Below are 10,010 nucleotides of genomic sequence, written 5' to 3' on the forward strand. Positions count from 1 at the left end.
TCCACATGTAGTACCTATATATGTAGTATCAAAGCAATTGGACTTGCGGTTTTTAACAAGAAGTCGAAAATATCACTTTTCACCAAAAAATGACAAAAATATTCACCAAAATTAGAGAATTAAAGATATCATTACAAAATGAACAAATCTGAGAGAGGTCCACATGTAGTACCTATATATGTAATATCAAAGCATTTGCACTTGCGGTTTTTAACAAGAAGTCAAAAATATCAGTTTTTACCAAAAATGACAAAAATATTCACCAAAATTAGAGAATTAAAGATATCATTACAAAATGAACAAATTTGAGAGAGGTTCACATGTAGTACCTATATATGTAATATCAAAGCAATTGCACTTGCGGTTTTTAACAAGAAGTCGAAAATATCAGTTTTTACCAAAAATGACAAAAATATTCACCAAAATTAGAGAATTGAAGATATCATCATGAAATGAACAAATCTGAGAGAGGTCTACATGTAGTACCTATATATGTAGTATCAAAGCAATTGGACTTGCAGTTTTTAACAAGAAGTCGAAAATATCAGTTTTTACCAAAAATGACAAAAATATTCACCAAAATTAAAGAATTAAAGATATCATTACAAAATTAACAAATCTGAGAGAGGTCCACATGTAGTACCTATAGATGTAATATCAAAGCAATTGCACTTGCGGTTTTTAACAAGAAGTCGAAAATATCAGTTTTTACCAAAAATGACAAAAATATTCACCAAAATTAGAGAATTGAAGATATCATCATGAAATGAACAAATCTGAGAGAGGTCTACATGTAGTACCTATATATGTAGTATCAAAGCAATTGGACTTGCAGTTTTTAACAAGAAGTCGAAAATATCAGTTTTTACCAAAAATGACAAAAATATTCACCAAAATTAAAGAATTAAAGATATCATTACAAAATTAACAAATCTGAGAGAGGTCCACATGTAGTACCTATAGATGTAATATCAAAGCAATTGCACTTGCGGTTTTTAACAAGAAGTCGAAAATATCAGTTTTTACCAAAAATGACAAAAATATTCACCAAAATTAGAGAATTAAAGATATCAACATGAAATGAACAAACCTAAGAGAGGTCTACCCAAGGTACATACATATACACCAAGTATCAAAGCATTTAGGCTTGTAGTTTTCAAGAAGAAGTCGAAAAAGTAAAACATTGACACGGACGACGACGACGACGGACAATCACTCATATGATAAGCTCCGCTCGACAAAGTCGACAGCGGAGCTAAAAATTGAAAAATTTTGTCAGAGAAGTACAGATCAACCCGCGGTTCAAAGTCGCCACATACAGGGACTCTGGGGATCAAACAACGGTCCGGGATCCTTAATTTTTTGAGGAAACACTTTTTTACTGCTTAAAATGGCGAGTTTTTAATATTTGGGCCTATTAAAAAAACAAAACAAAAAAGGTGACCCGATATTTCATATTTTTCGATCGGTTGCTGAGGGCAACAAAACAATTTTTTTTTTGGCCTAGGTAGGATTTGAACTTGGTCTACCGGTCATGAATCTGATGGGACAACCACTAGGCTACAAGTGACCGGATAAGTCTCCCAAACTTAATACCATACCGACCAGGTGAGATATAGAAATTTCGAACAAATGCAGCGACCTCACAAGATCGCCATTTAATGACATTTTCATCATGCAAGGTTACAAGATCTGTGATGTGCCACGAGACAAATACAGATGAGTTCGTAGTAGATTTTGTCATGCCCTCCAGAACTACAGCTGCCCTGCTAGCTATGTGCACTGATAGCGTAACATCAATGACACCCAGGCACACACACACACACACATTTGGTTGGAGTTCAGAGAACATATGCTGGTAATTACATACGCTTAGCTAAAAATGCTGATTAACAAGACTGTTTAATGACTTAGTACTGTAGAATACTTTATTTTCACTTGGAATTCATTTTCGCTATTTTCATTGAAGAAATGATTCAGTGAAAATAAAATCCACCCTTGTTTCATTAAACTTGTCATTCAACATTTTACATAACACTTGTCAAAAATCAGTGAAAATTAATTCTATACAAAACATCCAAAACCTTTTTTTTTTCAGCGAAAATTAATTCCAGCTAAAATAAAGTATTTTACAGTAAATTATTTTAAAATAATAACAATTGTTTGAACTACCGCAATGATATGGCTCTAAATGCACCTATGCAACTAATGTAATGTCCAGGTGAAAGTGGATGCAAATTAATAGTACCGGTATTACACACCAGATGTTTACACTGTGCAATTTTCAACCTTCCAACAACTGCCATGGAACAGCTGAACAGTAGCTGATCAAATCTAATAAAACCATCACCTCAGAGGAATACATCCAAATGGATTTAATCTGACATTCTTTTTTCTTTCAATTATATACCGTATTTGCTCTATTGCTTTATGTAAACCAAAAATTGTATTTGTAGTGTACTGTATAATACTTTATTTTTGCTTGGAATTAATTTTTGCTATTTTCGCTGAAAGAGAGATTCAGTGAAAATAAAATCCAGTGAATATACCTTTTTTCCTATATTTTACATTCAACTTGTAAAAAAACAAGGAAAATTAATTTCATACAAAACAACCAAAAAGTCTTTTCAACGAAAATTAATTCCAGCAAAAATAAAGTATTCTACAGTATTCAAAACATAAAAATATTACTTATGATCATAGAAACTGCTACTAAGAGCAAATACAATATTTATTTTGTTAATTCTTATTTATTTAACGGTTACTTTAAATATCTTTGTGAAAAATTATTCAGGTTTAATATTTAAGAAACACCCAAAATGAAACTTAATAAAAATAATTTTATAATTAAAAAGGACTTATTTTAACCAAAAGCAATAATTTTATCAATTATTGGAGATCTGCATAGCCAACCTAATTAATATTCATGAACTAATTATTATTCTTGATTGTAATTCTACAAGATACAATTTAACTTACCCTGGTATTTTAATTAATTCATAACTGCTTTAAATATTTTGATAACCAATTAATCGGGTATAATATATTTAAGACACACCCTCAATAAAACTTAATAAAAATTATTCATCAAAATCGAATAAATTTAGTTAATTTTTTTAGGTTTCTGTTGAAATGAATTTACCTGCGAAATTTACCACCCTCATCAAAATCAAATAAATTTAGTTAATTTTTTAGGTTTTTGTTGAAATGAATTTACCTGCGAAAAGAGGTTTAAATTATCGTGCAATGGCAAAGCTGTGCCGGCATAATGACCTCTAACTCTGATAGCGGTGATTTATAATTACAGTCAAACCTGTCTATAAAGGACAGTCAGTGGACTGAGCCAAACTGTCCTTTATAGACAGGTGGTCTTTATATGGAGGTGGCCTAATTTATTCATTTAATCATGAATATTAATTATGACTGGAATTTTAAGGGAGATCATAAGCAATACATAAAAACAAACCTACACATTGTACAATGAATATATCTTTTACAATAAAAGTCACTCATTTTCATCTGGATAATTACACAGCTTTACTTTTTTACTACAAATTATATCATGTAAATTCACTAGAACCAAGTGATTCTGCCCATGGATTCATTGGTGTATTTAATGCATAAGAACGGTTGTCAACGATCAGCCGCATTGGCGTTTCAGCTCGGACTTTCACACTCTCGCCAAGCAGTCTTATTCCCCAGTCTCTTACACATATTCCATCACAGGCGGTAATCAGTCCCATCGTTAGTATTGTCGATTGTACACTGTGACAAAATGCACAGGCAAAGTTGCCATGATTGAAAAAACAAACAAGCATTAAAAATGAAGAAGCATTGGTAATAAACAAAATTGACCAAACTCATAACGAGTGCTACAACTCTCGGTGTTGAATCAGAAAGTCAAACGAACCTGAAATGAAACACGGTGATCGTACACGCAACTTTACAGTTATTTGTTGCAAGCATCGACGTGTCAAAACTGCCCAAACAAATTTTCTCGATTGCGAAATATTGATGTTACCGTTTATAAAAAAAAGAGGATCAAAATAGAAAACATCTTTCATTGAGAATAACCCCGAGAATAACCCTTCAGTAACAATACATTTTGCCCATGCGCTAGCTTCATTAGCATAATTTATAACGATCAACAACATGGCGGCCAAAATAGGTCGGATTTTGCAATCCCGCGATGAAAACGAAATAAACGAATGTTTTATTATTTTGTTTGGATATTTCATGTCGACAAGGTAAATAAAACATCTCTCATTTAATAAAACTGGTTCATTTTTTTTGTTTTCGAGACTGGGAGAATTTGCTCTTCATGTGCGAGACAGTCCACAGAAGTGCCGCTGACCGGCTGGGGTAGATAGTATACCGTGGGTAGTACCGATCCGAAACAAGCTAGTTTTTCATTTCAAACTTTGAATGAAACTGTTTTAATTTGTTGTTAAAATCTTTCCAGTCTCTAGACGTTACATTCAGATGATATTCAACTTTTTTTTTTACTCTTTCGCAACTTCACAAACCAAGTTGCGATGGTACCCCTGTCTATTAGCCCTAAAGATTGCGTACTCGGTAATCTGAACGTAACATATGGCCACTTTCCTGTTAGCGATTCGCAAGTAGCTATTGTCTTTTTGCTGAGACAGTCTGATGGAAATGTTGGTGGTCGTTATACAAAGGTTAAAGTGTGAATAGGTCTACAATAGGGTGGTCGCTGGTCGCGTTGGACAGGTGGTCGCTATATCCAGTGTCTTTAACATTTAAATTGTCTTTAACTTTAAATTGCGAAGGGACTGTACTAAGGTGGTCGCTATGAGCAGGTGGCCGCTCTGCACAGGTGGTCGTTAACACAGGTTTGACTGTACATTACAAATGAGTTTTTGTAACAAAAACGAATATTGTTAAGTTTGTGTTTTTACAGCAGCCTTGAGAACTAGAAAAGATTTTCTACAAGCAGTGCAGAGGTACTGTGAAATACTTTATTTTAGCTGGAATTAATTCTTGCTGAAAAGACTTTTTGGGTGTTTTGTATGGAATTTATTGAATGTAAAAATATAGGGAAAAATGTATATTCACTGGACTAATTTTATTTGCACTAAAGGGATCCAGCAAAATTAAATTCTAAGCTAAAATAATGTAGTTTACAATACTACTGGCACATGCATAATAAAGACAGGGGTTTTCTAAACTGGGGAACAGGGGCGCAGCCTCACACTTCCGCGCTGGCGTACAACATGAAATCTTTCTAAAATACATTTTTCACCATGAAAACTTCCCAGCAACACCAGCTGACAATGTGTCTGGACATCAAATATACTAAAATTACTCCAAAAATATTTCAATGGCGATAGATACACTGTTAAAATAGCGCAGAAACCTTCCGATATACCCTCCTTGGTCACTACGCTCCCTCCCTCTTGTTATTTTTTTCTAGAAAAACCCATGATAAACCTGATTTTACTTTTTGCAGCACTTGCCTATCAAAAACAAAGGAGCTAATTAACATTCTCCCAATTCATACCATTTTGAAACGAATTTAATAACACAACTTCCTTAACCTTTTCACCACCAGTTCCCCCTTTTCATCACAAATTTATAAAATAGTTCCGTTTATAGTCTGCACTTTCCTTCAGAAGATTGAGACAAAAATCGCCCAATGTTTTGAGTAAAACTGAAAATTGATTCAAATTTTGTCTGTTTGCTTCAAAAATTAGGGTTCATTTCCAGAAATATTGAAGAATATAAGAAAAATGTGCAGAAAAATTTTGGCAAGGAAGTCTGGTGGTGAAACGGTCGCTCACAGTATAGTGCTCCTGAGAACCATTTTTAGCTACAAGGCCATTTTTAAAAGGTACGACTACCAAAGATGTCATAAAACGAGAACTGTGCTGATTTGATGCGCGATAGCAAAAACTTACACTTGATGACTCATTTCTTCAGTGACCTTATGATTAATAATGTATATTTTAAAATACTGTTGGCAAAATCCAACATATATAAAATTTATTATTTTATTTTGCAATCATAGAATACTGTGATTTTGAAAAATTGACTTACCGGTACTGCCAAATTAAAACAGTTGAACAGAATACTGTAAAATACTTTATTTTCGCTATATTCGCTGATTCAGTGAAAATAAAATCGAGCGAATATACCTTTTTTCCTATATTTTACATTCAACTCATCAAAAATCAGTGAAAATAAATTCCACACAAAGTACTCAGTCTGTTCAGTGAAATTAATTCCAGCTAAAATAAAGTATTTTACAGTACATTTAGTTGAAAAAAAAAATACCGAATAAAACTACTTTAAAGCATTTCTTTTTAGCTAGTATGTTATTTTAGCTAATAGATAAATTCACTAATTCTAGATATTGCTAATTTAAAATGAATTATATTCTCACAATAAAATTATTGGCTGTTGAGGTAAAATTAAGATGCTTTGAATTCATGCATCAGGTCAAATTTGTCATTTAAATTAAACAAGTTTACAGATTTTGAAAGTATGAAGCTTTCATGCCTTCAAGAAAATGAATGTACCACCTGTCCACAGACGTACATGTGTACGAAAAGCAAGTTTTTTTTTTATTTTTGTTTATTAATACATTTTATTCATGTTGCGCCTTCCAGCAACAAAGCATTTCAGTGGCATCACATTGACATCCATGGAGAAGGATTGGATGAAGGCGACGTCATTCAAATAGACAACTGTTTTTGGTTGAGAAGTTAGTTTGTATTTAGAAAATAACAGATCATTAAAGCGCGGTGGTTGTCGTGCAGCAAACAATGTATTTCACACGCGTTGTAAACGTCGCTATGAGTCCCATGTTGAACAGGACGTGGCACGACGACTGCCGCCCTTTAATGTGAACAGCTGTCAACGATTTTATTACATCCCAGCAGCATTTAGTCACCAGAGGGCGCACTTTTAAGTAGGCCATGAAAAAAAATTGTGATAACTTGTGTGTTTCTGATAACTATTTTTGGTTATGGTCAAACTTTTATAAAATGCGAATAAAACAAATTGGCCATGTACTATGCAAAAATATTACTTTTGTTTGTTTACTTCTTTTAATGTCCAGTGAGCCAGAATATGACGGCTAGGAAAACAAGAAAATATGATTCACTTGTAATTCGAGGTCATTATTCTTGATCACAGGTTTATATTAAATACAGGACTATTACAGAAATATTGAAGGAAAAATAAAATAAAATAAAATAAAATAAAAACATCTTTAAATTAAATGCATGACTATGACAAAAATATTGAAGGAAAAATAAAAATATTTTTATATTAAATGTGTGACTATGACAGAAAAATAAAATAAAATAAAATAAATATATAAAATAAAATAAAAACCCTCTCTACCTACCCAGTATTAGTATTTTGTTATCCTGTTACTGTAAAATGACTAATTTTCACTGGGTTTAAATTTCGCTGATTTACCATTTCAGGCATATTCAGTGGGTTTTAAATTCACGGTTTCGTCATTTAGATAATGTGTTCTATGCTAAGTTAACATAATCACTGGGTTTTAATTTAGTGCATTTTCCAGTCAGCGAAATAAGCCAAAATTAAAACCCAGTGAATAATTAACCCTTTTACAGTATTTAAAAGGCTGTCACTTTAAAAACATAAACTTACAAATAATCATAATTATTTTTTATTAAGTCTCATTTTGGATGCGTCCACATCTGGGAAAATAAATTCCATACAAAAAATCCAAACAGTCTTTTCAGCGAAAATTAATTCCAGCTAAAATAAAGTATTTTACAGTACTGCGACTAACTTTTACAAATAATTAATTTTTTTTGGTCATAGAACACTACCACAGAAAGTCGTATCAGATCAAAGAAGCAAATATGAAACTTGGCCTTCGTTGTCCTGCAATAATCATAGCTAATCATCGTTATATTTATACAGTGAATTCATGGCCTTGACCAAGGATTTACAAGAGATTGCTCAAACTTTCTCGCCCAAATTCAACACACCAATGGCTTATTATAGTTTCAAAGATAAATGTTTTTCCCTAGTACAGGGTTCTCCACTAGGGGTTTTTACAGGGCGCCGCGCCCTGTTATCTGAAATTGGCGCCCTGTTTAAATTGTCAGCGCCCTGTTATATTTCCTGTGCGCCCTGCATGGTCCCAGACAAATTGTTTACAAAACAGGCCAACACTCATTGTCTTTCGAAGATGATTCATCGTGCTCAGGGTAACTGGTTCATTGTTTTAAGGTGCAACTGTGAAAATTCCGGTTTGTTATCGTAGCAGGTCACCGTGAGGTGATAACACCTCCATGCACCACCAAACAAAAAGTTACAAGTTTTTTCAACACGATTAAAAATGAACATGTGGCCCAGAAAAGTGCATTACCGTACCCATATTTTTACTACAAGGGTGACGTCAAATATATAAAATCGTTATCGGTAAAACCATTCGTTAAACATAAGGTCTATGGTTAAAACCAAGTTCACGCCGTGACTAGGTAGCGGCAACATCGTCACCGCCGAGTGGAACAAAGGCAGCAACCGGGCAGCTATGCACTTGCATGATCGGTAAACGGCCAGCGCAGCCGACGTACCATCACAGACATTGCTGATCACCAAGAAGTCCACACGAATGCTTGCTTGAACATGTAAATGTTTACATTTAAATGTCACTATTTAAAGTTGAATTTTCTTTAAATCACGATTTAAAAACCCTGATAAAACGGCCATGCTTCATAAGTGGAGGAAATAAATTTACTTGTGTTCTTTTGGAACAAATATTCTGATTGGTTGTTTTTCGCGTCAATGCGTGGCTTTGGCCAATCAAAAGCATCGTTACATAGTATCAGGGTGCACACAGTAAAATGAACTGTTTCCGGGTCATAGCTGTTTTCAACGAAGCAGACATCAACAAACTTTCGATTTGAAAGAAAATTATTCTTTTAAGTATGTATTTTGTTTTTTTATACCTAATTCTATTATTTTTGATAGTAACTGTTAACTGCAGATCGAAAATCTTCTATTGTGTACATTTTATTTCGTTTGATCACCTTGGTTTTTGGTGCCATTCATGCAAGTTTTTTAATGAACCAATTACGAACGTTTGTGCGACATATATTTTATTTTGCTTCGTCCAAATAAATATAAATCATAAATATAAATTTTTGCTAAAAATTAAATAAAGCATGTATGTATCTATTTGGGAAAATAAATTAACAAACTTGTTACGTCTTTTTCTGGACACGATCATTACTTGTAAACAACTGATGTCGCCGCTTGAGGAATCGTGCAGCTAAAATCAGCTGATTGTACGTGCTGACGTTTACTTAATAATAGCTCTTCAAAATTCCTATTCATTTTGTAATAATAAATATATATTATGCATATGTAATAATATGTAGATTAATAGATTTTTTGGTTTCCATTTTTCAACATCCTTGCCAATGATGCACGTTACAAATGTGCCACGCCCACTTCACATTGGCGCGCCCTGTTTAATTTTCAAATCGTGGAGAACCCTGAGGTAGAAAAAACAAATGTATCATAAGCATTGAGAAGTGTGGTGGGAACTCACAAATGTTATTACTGTGAAATACTTTATTTTAGCTGGAATTAATTTTCACTGAAAATACATTTTAGGTGTTTGTTTTCATCGATTTTTGATGAGTTGAATGTGAGACATAGGAAAAAAAGTATATTTGCTGGATTTTATTTTCACTGAAGCATCCCTTCCGTGAAAATAAATTCCAAGCAAAAATAAAGTTTTCTACAGTATTTAGATTCTATAATTTTGATAGATCACAGAGCATGAAACAATGCGCGTTAAGGGTTTTGACCGAAATATTCCTTTCTGAAATTAAATGATACATATGTCATACATGTCACTCGTCATTTTGTAATTAATTAAATATTTGACCAGTCAAATTTTTAACATTTGTATTTTAAGCAACATTTAACATTTTTCATAACTACCAGTTAAGACATTTATTCTTACTGGCTTCTAAATGCTTTTTTGATGT

This window comes from Saccoglossus kowalevskii, chromosome 20 (assembly GCF_978046115.1).
Source record: "Saccoglossus kowalevskii chromosome 20, keSacKowa6.1, whole genome shotgun sequence".
Lineage (NCBI taxonomy): Eukaryota > Metazoa > Hemichordata > Enteropneusta > Harrimaniidae > Saccoglossus > Saccoglossus kowalevskii.